The following is a 14654-nucleotide window of genomic DNA, read 5'->3' as shown; positions in this document are numbered from 1 at the left end:
GAGAGCCCTGAACTAGAGTATAGCTGGAGGCCTCAGCCAGCACCACAGTGTGTGTAATATGTGACAGGGCCGTCCCACGGGACCCCGGTACACAGCTGAGAGGACCCAGCGGGCCCCACAGAGGGCGACGGAGCATCTTCACTTCACATACACGTCTGATCTGCTACCCCTGAGGAGCATGCAGGGTCACAATGTCCCAGCTGGCCACTCAGAGCACAAACACACACACACACACTGGCTCTCAGACGCTGCTCAACGATGAGTCATGCGCAGCACGATGAGCAGATCTTTTATTTTCAGCTGTGGCTATTATCTCATTATCCTGCTTGTAAAAATTCTGGACACCGATTTGAAGGACAAAATAGCTGAATTTGATGACCTCTGCTTCTTTTGTTTGAAGTGTGCTTGTGTTCAGGTCTAGACGAGTAACGTATCTAGACGTATAATAGCTCACATAACAATCACAGTACAGGCCGCTTTACTTTGTTTGCTTTTCTTATAAAATGTTATAAACGACCCAGAGTACTACCAATGATTAATCACCTGGAAGAGCCAATGACTCGGCAATGAATCTACAGTCGGCAGTGTTTCTTTGTAGAAAAGAATGAAGATCAATGGTGTTACACAGTGGATGCAGATCCCTTGGGGCTACATGCTGTAGAAAAAAACAAGAACTGGCTTTATTTGTAAAATGGCCATGGTATATGCAAATGGTTGCATATGTAATTTAACGATACTGTCTTCAAAAGCGTTGAAACTGTTTGCATTGCCTCTTTATATGAGACTAAAGAATGCCTATTCTCCAGAAAAKACCATGAAAATTAGGACTTTAAATGTCCAATGCAGCCGTTTTAATCTCAATATCAAATCATTTCTGGGTAACAATTAACTACCTTACTGTGATTTGTTTTTGACCATTTTAATTGAAAACAAAYGAAARATARCAAGCAAGAATTTTGCTAGGACTGTCTAGGAGTGGGGAAAACTAGCTGTTATTGGCAAAGAGGTATGGAACTCTCTTGTTGATCTATCAACCAGTTTACCACCTGGTGATGTCACAAGGCAGTCCAAAACCATCCCACCAAAACAGGTTTACATTTCAGGCTGTCTTTTCTAACAGCTCTTACACTAAAGGGGCATGATTATCTCATATATATATATATCACAGACAAATCATGTTTTTCACTGCACTCTTCCTTTAAGTGGCGTCCTCTACACTAACAGCGTGTCATGTTTCGCAGTGGATATTGAGCTTTAACGTGATTTGGTCACAGCACCCATAATTTGTTGTTCATTATTGCATCATTAGTTTCATATTTAAAGGAAACAACACAAGAAATGTATTTTTATGAGGTGAGAGTTATTTATTAATGCCAATCTGTATTTGAGATGCTGCTGTTTGGAGGTCTTCCTTTTGTGCCACGTGAAGACTTTCAACCTTCATTCAACTTTGATTCAGTTTTATCACCTTCACATTATTTCTTATCATCAGCGACRCAGCCTTTCAGAACTGTGGTTAAGAGCCATTTGAATTTTGACTGACAATATGAAGCCACGGACACTGCTGTAAATTGGCTGAAGAATTTGGCAGAATCGATTCTTCTTCCCTMTCTTCTATTGTAATGACCGATCAGGCCTGTTTTGTGAGCAAGATGGAGGAGGAGCAGAGATGGATTTAACAGAGGTGACTGTGGCATACCTTGGCAGAAAATAGTTATATTYTGTAGTTTATTTGAAAATACCAACTTTTCAAATACTCAAGGTAGTCAAATTAAGTTTTATATAGTTTCAACTACAGGTCTCAAAAAACCTAATAATATTTGAAGTTATTTGAAGAAACAAAAACCATTCAAGTTTAATTAGTCTAGTACACTGTATATGTACAAAATATCATTGGTTAATTGGTTGTGTAGATTGGTAAATATGWTTGTCAAATAGAGTGGAATAGTATAGGAGATTGTGTGTGCTCTATTTGTTATGTTTCTATCTTCAACATGCAGTTCCAAATGTAGCCCTGCCATAAGTTGAAGGTAGCCAATCCAATAGTTTCAGAAAGGTAGTCACTTCCTGAGATCTGTTTTTCAAATAGTTTTGAAAAGTAGACACTTTCAGAGATCTGTATTCAATTCGTTTTAGTCACCTCCAAAGTTAGTATTTGTTAACCCTGGAAAATGAGTTGCTTTCAACAAAGCATACAACTATAGTTATCCCAGGTCTGGACTGTGATAATTAAACTACAGTACGTCACTGTATTCTCCTCAAAAAAGGAAAATGGACATGGGTCAAATGTGGTCCTAAACTGCAGAGTACATCCCCAAAGTCAGTAGACTCCACTGGTCCTGAACTGCAGAGTACATCCCCAACGTCGGTAGACTCCACTGGTCCGTGACATTTTGAAACCGTATGAGCTGCACTGTATTGGCTGAGGATGCAAAGACTCTTTAAGCTTTCCCACTTAAGTTGTAAAAAAAACAAGTTTGGAGATGGAATGGCGGTTTATCATTAACTTCATCACAATTGATTATGCTTACTAATAACCATAGGAATCCATCTAATTTATCATAAGTAACATCAAAGAATTTTCAAAACAAATATCTTATTCTACTAATCACGATTTAATAGTTCCACTCAAATATACAGTGTGAGGTCAACGCTATCGTGTCATTAATGCTGCGAAACATCACTAATTGTTCTGGTTTCGACCTGGCGGTGCTGCTACCATCAATCCWGTGACCACAAGAGTGCCTGCATCACTGGGGGCATGATAGTGGGTGTAGTTGAGTTGTGTGCTTCAATGTGAAACCGGAGGTCTGCTGTTATTGACACGTTAGATTAGCTTTTGTTAGCTCTAGCGCTAACCCGGCAGTAAGCAAATTGGTTTCTCGGTGGTGGTGTGCAGGTAGTCCGTATACGGTTAAAGCGCATGCAGGCTTTGGTAGCAGCAGTCTGTTTTGGACTGACAGGAGTTTCACGCTCACTGGGGGATGGAAAAATGCAAGTTTCACCGCCACGGGGGATTCTCAGAATGTTTTAAGAAGTGTTTGCCAGGAAATCCATTTGTTTTGGTCTGTTAGCGCAGTGTTTGAAGTCCTGGGGCTCGCAGCATTACAGAATCAAACTGCMCTGACTTGTTCACAGGACTCCATAACTCTTGCATTCAGGTGTAGATAAATCGGTCAGTAACACTCAATCATTTAAATACGTAAATATCTTGACGAGGCTTCAAGGTCCTACTGTCACAGATCATGGGACACCGGTAGAGTGTCAGTCTTCTGACGCGTTGTCAAGCTGTCTGGTATTTCTTATGCAGTCTCTCACACACACATTATTATTTTGTATTATAATTATCACACGACAGAGTGTCAGTCTCCTGATGAGTTGTCAAGCTGTCTGATATTTTTTACGCAGTAACACACACACACACACACACACATATTATTAATTTGTATTATTATTACATACACACGTTGAGATGTTTAGTAATGAGGGAGAAGCCATCCCTAGAGCCAGGATGTCTCCCTAGCGAGACACACCATGTCTGCTCTGTCCCCCCTGCAGCTCACTGCCTCACTCACTCCTATACCGCCCCAGAAGATGGACACCACCAGACATTAACATATCTCCAGTGCTCCTGTCTGCTGACTCTCCACACGTTTGAAATTCATCTCTTCTCGCCAGTAACATTTGAGCAAGACGCTTCCTCGGCTATGCCCACAGGGAGAGGGAGGGGGAAGGGGGGGGGCGCTTTAAAAGGCCCTTTATGTTTTCCTCTGCTCTCTCTCTCCCCCCGTAGCCTGAAGGCTGGGAAATCTCAGTTTCACTCAGATGGAGGGGTGTGTGTCGTTGAAACAAAGCAGACTGATCCAAAACACTGCAACACAGTAAARCCCCTGCTTTAGATAGACATTGCCATGGTAACTACTGTACCATTGTCAATTTTCTCCTGAGCTTGTTATTTTGATGGAGCAAAATAGGRCAGGGTAATTGAATTTGTTTGTCTAAAAATACGTACATAATAATGTTCCCGTTCTTTTCACATCGATTAATACCTTTTCAGTTTGATCTCTTCTGTCGTCCAATCAAATAGCATGGTGATGGTACGCCTTATTGTTTTATTTGTAGAAAACACAGGGGGGGGATGTTGGTTCTAGAACAGGAGGGTCAAATGCTGTCGGCTGCATACTGCCCATTGTGGTTCCCTGGCTAGATTTCCGCCTCCGAAAGACAAATATATTTCTTTGTGTATTTTTTTACATTTATTGACAAAAATTATATTTGTGTTTGGAAAGATAGGCTACGTTACAATCTACAGGACAATACATGTTAAAGGTAGACTCTGGGATATGCCATCAATGCAAAAAGTAAACAGCATTGTGGGTAAATTTATGCAACAACTAAGAGTGTTGAAGCGCAATGCTCAACTTCTTTGCTGTTTTGGTCCCGTGGCTACCATGCTGTAACAGCGTGAAGCGAACCCGTGCACATGCGCAGTACTGTGTGAGAGCGAAGTCTTGCATCTCTCTCATCTCAATATTTGCAGTGCTGCTCGTGGCAACCTCAAATCGCAGTCTACCTTATCATATTTCTATTCTGTTTTTCAAATGTACCAAAAATAACAATAATAATTCATAAAAGTAAAGAAACACAAGACACTTTGTTTTCAGTTAAAGCATTGTAATAAATATTGATTACAATCAAACCTTCTATTTGCATTATAAAACTTGTGTATAAAATCTGTGTTTTATTAATCAGCTTCTTGCGGAACTTGAGGTGTGTGTTGCAATTAATCACTGGAGAACAATATTTCCTTCTTTGGTAGGTTTTTAAATCAAAAAGTGACATCACTCCTACAGCATATTTTACTGTATGTTCACGAGATTCAATTCTCCCTGCAACTTCACCAGACTGCCGCTGTGTTCACTGCTCTGTGACCCTGAATGCCAGATTGCATGCTTATTTGATCCGACTGCTATCCGTGGTGCTGAATAACAGATATTGTCACTATTGCACTTGAAAAGGGCTGGAATTTCTTGTGTGGCTCCCTCAACACTTTTTTTGTGTGTGTAAAAAAAAAAGTATCTTCATAAAGGTTGCAGACCCTGTGCTAAGGTGATCCAATCCGTGTTCCCTGTCTAGTTTCTCGGCCCTATATTTTGTTGTGGCGTAATCGTGCGCTCCCCATTACAGCGCTGTGCCGTGAACTTCCTTTCTCTAAGGGCGCTGTACCGTGGCACCATGATCAAAGTTGTATGATCAAAGTAGGCCTGTGTTCCTGTAATGACATTAAAGCTTTCTGTGTCGTGCCCATTTTTTTTTTTTTAAACAGGAAGAAGGTGACTGGGTTTTCCCATGTCATATTCAGACTGTGGCAGGGTTTGTGGCTGTGTCTGCTGTCGGCAGGAAGTCAACTGAATGGAGGGAGCTCTAGAGTTGTTTAATTGACAATAATTGTATACAAAAAAAATKTAATTGTATACGGTGACCTTTTAGAACCTTAAACTGTACTAAATAAAAACCATCTTAATTGGACAGCACTTCAAATCTATTGCGTTGTCTATTAGATTGTTCGTAATAATACCAAACAACACCGTAAAATGTAATTGGACGACCGCTTCAAWAGGTAAGAGCAGAAGTGCAATAGAAAGCCAATTTTAGTTGAGACAAGCAGTGGAAAGGATACTATATCTGTTCACATTGTCTGCATGTATTCCAGTTCTCACACAAATCCCCTCACACTATACCATATGATTGTGTGCAATATAACACTGATGACACAATGATTTCAATCTTAATCATAATAATAATCTTTAACTATTAAAAACCCTTTGGAGACTGCGTAGGCTGAAGATTTTAGTTATATTTGGCCATCGGAGCAGCAAACCTAGACAAATGTCACAGTTGACAAGCGTGTAAAACTAATCTCTGCTCCTTCRAGACATCGCTAGGAGACAACTAGAAGAAAAACAGCATGTCCTGTATCTGACCSTGTTCCTGCTGTCAGTACACACACACACASAGAGAGAGAGAAACACGCATTCCCACAMCCAGAAACAGAGACACACACACACTCTCTCTCTTTCTCCCATACATACTGAGACACACACACACTGACACACACTCAAAGCTCACCCCACTTTGTGCTGCCTGCCAAAACTCAGGGTGGATCTTGGTTATAGAAAGGGCATTTTAGCTGGCCTCTTCATCAGTTCATCATGACAACCATTAGTGCATCCCCTAGTCTATTGGCCTACTAACAACTCAGGAGCACTTCATTCTTCTTATCTACCGCTGTGTGCTACGGTTAATGAAAAGAGATGCATCTGTACTGTGCTGTCAAAAGGCACTAAGTAATGGAGTATTCCTTAACTCCTCTGTTTTGGCACAATGGCATAAGAGGTATAAGAAATGTAAGATTATTGGAAAATAAGGAAAGGAAGCTGAAAGCAAAATGCTTTGTTCGTTGATGCACTGCAAAATCAAAAGGAAAAAAGAACTCGGGTCTTAGGCCTGTCACTTGACTTTACTACTGTGTGTTTTTTACACTTGAATAAACACTCTCGCTCTCCCTCTGTCTGTCTGTGAGAAAGAAATKATCTCACTCATTCACTAACAGTCACATTGGCAACACATTAATAACATGTTTACCCTCCCTCTCTCTTTCCCCCTGCAGAGAGCAGTCTGGACAGCCTGCAGCAGGCCCTCCACCAGTCTGTGTTCCTGTCGGCCATGTCGGCTCAACCCGGACGGGACCTACCCCTGTGCTGGGAGCAGCACTGCAAGCTGCTGCCTGGGGTGGCCGGATTGCAGGCCAGCTGCGTGGCCCACTGGACCGTGGATGAGGTGAGAGCACACACACATCCACACGCTCATGCATTCAGTTGAAGTCGGAAGTTKACATACACCTTAGCCAAATACATTTAAACTCAGTATTTCACAATTCCTGACATTTAATCCTAGTAAATATTCCCTGTCTTTAGGTCAGTTGGGATCACCACTTCATTTTAAGAATGTGAAATGTCAGAATAATAGTAGAGAGAATTATTTATTTCAGCTTTTATTTATTTCATCACGTTCCCAGTGGGTCAGAAGTTTACATACACTTAATTAGTATTTGGTAACATTGCCTTTAAATTGTTTAACTTGGGTCAAATGTTTCGGGTAGACTTCCACAAGCTTCCCACAATAAGTTTGGTGAATTCTGGCCCATTCCTCCTGACAGAGTTGGTGTAACTGAGTCAGGTTTGTAGGCCTCCTTGTTAGCACACGCTTTTTTAGTTCTGCCCACAAATTTTCTATGGGATTGAGGTCAGGGCTTTGTGATGGCCACTCCAATACCTTGACTTGGTTGTCCTTAATCCATTTTGCCACAACTTTGAAAGTATGCTTGGGGTCATTGTCTATTGGAAGACCCATTTGCGACCAACTTCCTGACTGATGTCTTGAGATGCTTCAATATATCCACATAATTTTCCTCCCTCATGATGATGGAAGTGCACCAGTCCCTCGTGCAGCAAAGCACCCCCTCAACATGATGCTGCTACCCAGTGCTTCACGGTTGGGATGGTGTTCTTCGGCTTGCAAGCCTCCCCTTTTCCTCCAAACATAGCGATGGTCATTATGGCCAAACGGTTCTATTTTGTTTCATCAGACCAGAGGATTTCTCCAAAAAGTACGATCTGTGTCCCCATGTGCAAACCGTAGTCTGGCTTTTTTATGGCGGTTTTGGAGCATGGATTTTTCTTGCTAAGCGGCCGTTCAGGTTTTGTCGATTATAGGACTCATTTTACTGTGGAAATAGATACGTTTGTACCTGTTTCCTCCAGCAGCTTCACAAGGTCCTTTGCTGTTGTTCTGGGATTGATTTTCACTTTTCGCACCAAAGTATGTTCATCTCTAGGAGACAGAACGCGTCTCCTTCCTGAGAAGTATGATGGCTGCGTGGTCCCATGGTGTTAATACTTGCGTACTATTGTTTGTACAGATGAACGTGGTACTTTCAGGCTTTGGAAATTGCTCCCAAGGATGAACCAGACTTGTGGAGGTCTACAATGTTTTTTCTGAGGTCTTGGATGATTTCTTTTGATTTTCCCACAATGTCAAGCAGAGGCACTGAGTTTGAAGGTAGGCCTTGAAATACATCCACAGGTACACCTCCAATTGACTCAAATGATGTCAATTAGCCTATCAGAAGCTTCTAAAGCCATGACATAATTTTCTGGAATTTTCCAAGCTCATTAAAGGCACAGTCAACTTAGTGTATGTAAACTTCTGACCCACTGGAATTGTGATACAGTGAATTATAAGTGAAATAATCTGTGTGCAAACAATTTTTGGAAAAATTACTTGTGTCATGCACAAARTAGATGTCCTAACCGACTTGCCAAAACTATAGTTTGTTAACAAGAAATTTGTGGAGTGGTTGAAAAACTAGTTTTAWTGAATCCAACCCAAGTGTATGTAAACTTCTGACTTCAACTGTACATACACACATGCACCTGGGAATCGATAGTTGCAATTATGTGGAGAGAAGCAGTGACACACACTCATACAGTACACACACACACACACACACAGAGACCCGTTGACGTATGCTTGATGATCGTTGAATCACAAACCACCACCTGGCCCCTACAAACTCGCTCGGGGGGACATCCGTTGTCATGTGTTACTGACTAACTCTGATGGTGACTTCCAGAGAGTGACGAGGGGATCAATAAACCTGTCAATTTCGGGACACACTCCTGACTTCAATGATGCAATTCATGTTCCTCTTTAAATAATAAAACAAGCATGAAATTCAAATGAACAAATCTGTCGTTTTTCAAGATTTAAACCTCAGTAACASTGAAACATTTAATTTGGGAGTTGTTTAATCTGTTACATTTGTCAAGTCTGGAAATCAGACATAAACAAATGTACATGGTATATAATTAATTGTACATGCCTCTCCATTCTTTTGTTTCAAACTCCAGACATATCGCAGTGCTTGTCGGGATAACACTTCGCTCTGAAGCCTGCAGCCTTGCGGGCTCGGTCGAAGTGGCTACCTGAGGGTCTAATTATCCCATACTTCAGGTGTAGAGCAACCTGGTCCTGGAGGGCACTTCATGTTTTTCATTTAACCAACCTGRAGTGTTGAATTTAGGCCATCACTGAACTGATCAATTAGCTCAGTTGGTCAGGTGTGGTGCCTAGTTGGAACAAAACCCTGCAGGACCTGCTGCACTCCAGGAACCGGGTTGTCTACCCCTGCCCTACACCCTTGATAAATGTCRCTCCCTCAGCTTTGRGACACTTGTGCAAATKGCGCAGGCATACGTGAATGAAACAAATGGAGGGGTGAGGGGAAGGGAGTGATTTTGAGATTCAGCCAATGTCTTACCTTAGTTTGTTTCTTCATCTGGTATTGTATCTTGTATAGGTCATTATGGGTCCTTATAGGCCCTTGTACAGGCCCTTGTACATGTGGCTTGCTGCAGTGTAAAGGATTCTATTTTCCCTTAGTTCACTTATAGAAAACCTTATTCCCTTTATATGAAAGTTTGTTGTGTAACCCAGTTGTCTGTCAGTTTATAGGGAACCAGTGTCCTCATGTAAAGTACTGTCCAGTCTGTCTCCTTTCCACCCTGTCATTTCTCTTCTACTGTTGATATCAGGCTTCATGAGCTTGACAAAGGCACATCACCATAGCAACCAGGTGTGACCGTAAACTTTGACACTAGCAACCAGAGAGCCTCGTGGTAAATAGACTCAGAGATTTGACTGTTTGTTTACAGTTGATGCATTGTGGGCATAAAGGAGAGAGTGGTAGAAATGCAATGGTAATGTGTAGGCGTATGAATAATGTTTTCAATCATTTTATTGATGTGGTTAGTCCTCGCCATTCCCTCAGTCTGCTCTATTGAACAGACTAGCATCATTTCTTAGTCCCTTTGTATTGTGGTTTAAACCTGCTTTGTCAAGCCAAATTGATATCAGTCCAAATCTATTGAAATGTCAGCCATCACTTGAGAAAAAGAGAAATCCTTGGATGGTTAGAGTACGAGACTCAAATGAAATATCAGAATCCCTCAGCGAGGCCGCTCCACTCTTAAGAATTAATTGACATGCCTACGTACCCGTCTAAACGGCGTGCGCGATACGGCCAACGCCACGATCCTCCTGCGGTTGCTAAGCACTCTCTCTTCATCTCTGTTGATTGATGAGATGAGGGAGGCTACCGGACTTAATGTGATTATTCCCCTTTCGCTACACACACACCTTCTCCGCTCCTCGCTGCCGCCACTGAGCATCTCCAACGGTAACGAAGGTCACACACCTGTGTTACGGGTTCGAGTATTTTCCAACTATTGCGGGCACCAATGAGGCACACCAGGGGGAAGAAAGAGAGAGAGGAGGGAAGGGGAAGATAGGAAAAAGATAGAAGAGGAGAGAAAGATCTGGCCCCCTCACAGCATAGATTGAAGAGAGAGATGCTACAGTAGAGGTAACCAAGACTATCTCAGAACACACAACAGAAACGCACAGTGTTGTGGGACATTCAGATATATATTGGGAACGTTATTATTCATAATAAACAATCATGTTAATTCAAAAGAGGGTTATAGTTTGAATGAACAAATGGTAATTGGGCTACTGTCCTCCCAAAGAGTTTGATTTGGCTAWTGAGAGGCAAGGGGGGTCACCTGGGAAGGCAGTAGGGTTAGTAGGGCTGAAGCAGTGAAGAGTGGTGGCTAGCTGTGTTACCTGTGTGAATGTGAAATAATCATAAATATATTACGTTGAACAAACGCACCCCTCTGACGTCTAGAATAAGGCATCACGTAAGCTTTTCATGACGTTTCAATCTGCAAAGGTCCGTGTTGTGCCGAACATGGCCCAGGCTTGTCTTATGACAGCAACCTGCAGAGAGGGGGAGGATAGAATGTCATCGAGTTTTACCGGAGGTGGAAGTTTTGTCTTGGCAGTTGTGGGGATTTGGCAGAGTGGAAGGCATGAGATTGCAGTAGAGAGAAAGAGAGGAGGACTGTAAAGGGATCGACTAGAGGGAGAGGAGCACTGCTTGTGTAACACCCACTAACCCCCAGCCTAGAGATGTTTCCCTACTTCACCCATGCCCCTCATAGTCAGGAAGTCCTTAGCCGAGGTTCTATAGCTTGATAGCAAAGAGCAGTACTGAATGGGCACATTTCACTATCACCAATCAGCCAGCACTTCTCCAACATAACCAGTAGCTAATTSATTGGTTTTAGTGCCTGCTATTACATGGTGCAATGCTATCATCCAAAGCACTGTGCATACATTTTTTATTTTTTATGTTGTGATCCCTTTGGGAATTGAACCCACAGTCTTGGCATTGTTAGCATCACACTTTGACCTACTGAGCCACAGTCCTGGAGCATCAGTGTCTCCTGTATCTTCATCAACCCTCTCATACATATCTATTAAGATGTTACGTCCTGTGCATTTCCCATCTCCTTTCAGCATTCAGCTGGACATACTGTAGTTAAGATTCCAGAAACCCAGGCTGAATCTTTCATTCATGGGGTTCATTATCCTGCTAGCTCTTGATCCCGATCATTTCTATTCACTCATTCCACTACAGTGACACTACAATGACTATAACCCATCTGGCATTCAACTCCCACAACCCCCCTCTCTCTCTCTCTCAAAGAGAGAGAGAGTCAAAGTTCTTCAAAAATGGCGCTTTCAAACGGAAAGGTCAATGTTTCAGGCCCCTTTGGACTCCTGGACTCCTGCGAGGCCAATTATAGCCCATCATATTTTCCTAAGGGGCGAAAGAAGAGAGSGTGTCAGCAGCTGATGTGGAGGAGAGGAGAATGTCCTCTTGTGCCACCCTCCGTGGGAGTAGTGCTGGGAGTCTCACTATGGGACCAGCCTCGCAAAGGCTCTGGTCTAAGAGCGATACTCTCTCGCCCAGGACTATAACAGTCTTTTAATGCTCGAACCACTCCTGCCACWCTTTAACACACACTGGCTGGAGAGGTTTACCATGCCAATATGGCAAACGAAAACACTTCGCTTACTGAGCCATTTGCATTTGTAGCGCTGGAGCACATACTAGGAATTGTATGGTGTGTTAGGATGAAGCTTGGATCAAGAAGGGTGGATGTTGACCAGGATTTATGATTGTTTGGGAAAGGTTTTCAAAAGTTACAAATTGATATTGTTGGTAGTAAATGGGTGATGGTGTACGTAAAGTGTTGTCATTGGTAATAACATCCTCACAGGCTGATGCTTTTGAAACTGGAGAACTGTTTTGATTCATTAATAATTCCAGCACAAATTTAGATTTCCCGATTTTGAATTCCAATCCACTCTAGAAATATGTCTTGATCTGTTTTTTTAAAGAACTTTCATACATAGCATTTAGCTAATCATGACCTGGGGACTACAGTATGTCGCAGTTCAGTTGTCTCTCCTCACTGTAATGTAGACACACACTGACATTACTCTGTCTGTCTGTCTGATGTCGAGGCCAGATATTTGACATGTCACTCAGGTATCAGGCAGTCCGCTGCAGCTAGTGCTAGCAGAATGATTCAGCCTTGATAGACCTACCACGGCGGACCTGGATTCAAATGGTACCTGTTTGCTTTCAGATACTTAAGCTGTGCTTGGTTGAGCTTGAGCTTAACCAATGGAATTAAACGTGCAAACCCCACCCATCTGACACTCYRGGTAGGCTAAATCAAATGCTCAAATTATTTTAAAGAAAACAAATAGTCTTTGAACCCAGTACAGGCTACTGGCCAGTTCCTTCAAGGAGCCATGTACAGATGCTGCATTTTCATGATTCTGCATAGCAGAGATGGAAACTCTTGGAAACACCTTATTGGTCTCCACAGACTCATAACCTGTAGCGACAGCATCCTCTAGCTCCATTGACATCTATGAACACTGACATTCAATTGCTGTGCCTTCTAGCCACTGTGGCCTTGTTCAGATTCTCTTGAAACGCACTCTTCCTTCCAGTCATGTCAGATAGGTGATTACTTCAAGGCAGGAAGGATCCATTTTAAGAACAGGGCCTGGGTCTGAGTGGAGAGGGACATCTGTGTTTATTTTTGTACTGGCCAGTGATGCACATTGAGGTAATAGATTTTGGGAGGTATTATTTAGGTGTGTTAGCAGGGTGAGGTCTGAAGGGTCTGAGACTTGACCAAACTGCTGTTTCATAATCAGTCCTATAGCTCAGCTGTTTAGCACACCCTGCTCAGCTGTTTAGCACACCCTCATGTAGCACGAATGCAGCGAGTGTTGTCTCCAATGTGTGGCTTTTGTTTTATCCACTGGGGCCATGCTCAATACATTACTTCTTTATTTCTTGTTTTATCATTGTCGAGAAGGAACCTGCAAGTAAGCATTTTGTTAAACAGTGTGTATCCTGTACATACAACTAATAAGATTTGAAACATATCCATTTGCACAGAAATTATCACCTTGCAGTCAGTCATCCCAGGGATTTGAACCGGCAACCTTCTGGTTACTGGTCTGTCTCTCTAACCTCAAGGCTACCGCTAACCCCACTTAAAGGCTAATTATAACTCTGTTGTCAGTGAATTAGCTGGATGATTTCTTGGTGTCTGGTTATTTAGCTTGATGGCTAATTTCCATGTTTTCATTATGGTAAGAAGAAACTGACAGAGGAAGAGTTACCTTGTTATTTTTTGGGATAATTAATTTAAGTAATTTTCACTAGAATTTTCACTGTAGCACTTTACGCCCCGCCATCCCTTTCATTACATTTTTTWAAAGCATCATTTGACACGGTTTTGGCAGGCCTATTGGCTTTCTATAGTCTATTTTCTTCCGTCAATGGCTCCCAGCAGATAGTGCCCTGTTGTAAAGCAGTTGATATCCATCATATAGCAGCTTCTGGCTCTCTCTGACCTCCCTGAATTACCTGGGCGTTATCCCAGGACCAGCTGCAGTCAGGCCCACTAGAACCCCAGCTAACCCAGGCTATTATTGGAAGCTTTTCTCCAAAAAGTTTGTTTCTTCACTTGGTTTGCTCTTTCCTCAMCTGTAGCTCAAACGGTTCAATAGAACTCAAAGGAGGTACTGGATATGGATTGAAAGCTATCCCATCGTTTTGTGTCTAGTTCACCTTAAATTGTTAGTATTTTGGTTTCTTTTTACGCCTTCTTTTAGTATCGCTGGAATAGCATTATCACTAGCTTCTTTAGAGCGTCAGGAAATGTCAGTGCCCACAGGCAACCGGTTTCTCAATATCAACATRATTTGTTGTTCTGACTGGCGATAGTGAGACGGGCTGTAGCTTCACACATCACTCACTGATGTCATGTTGTTTTTCTGTCAACACTCTCTGATTTTCTTTACTGAAACCCTTCATCTTGAGGCCTAAATAACAATTTCATAGCATATGTCATGATCAGTCATGACTTGTTATGTTGGCCTTATGACTGGGAGAGTTTAAGCAAAGTGTTACTATGGTAATTACACAAGATACAGTTAAAGTCAGAAGTTTACATACACCTTAGCCAAATACATTTAAACTCAGTATTTCACAATTCCTGACATTTAATCCTCGTAAAAATTCCCTGTCTTATGTCAGTTAGGATCACCACTTTATTTTAAGAATGTGAAATGTCAGAATAATAGTAGAGAGA

At 42.1% G+C, this 14654-nt stretch overlaps 1 pseudogene; it reads left to right on the top strand.

Moving 5' to 3' along the window:
* Window positions 1-14654, top strand: part of LOC111973504 (lethal(3)malignant brain tumor-like protein 4) — a 154338-nt pseudogene that overhangs the window by 135427 nt on the left and 4257 nt on the right.

The sequence above is a fragment of the Salvelinus sp. IW2-2015 genome, linkage group LG14 (genome assembly GCF_002910315.2).
Source record: "Salvelinus sp. IW2-2015 linkage group LG14, ASM291031v2, whole genome shotgun sequence".
Classification (NCBI taxonomy): domain Eukaryota; kingdom Metazoa; phylum Chordata; class Actinopteri; order Salmoniformes; family Salmonidae; genus Salvelinus; species Salvelinus sp. IW2-2015.
The sequence above is the reverse complement of the archived record's forward strand: the minus strand, read 5'-3'. Positions and strand labels throughout refer to the sequence as shown.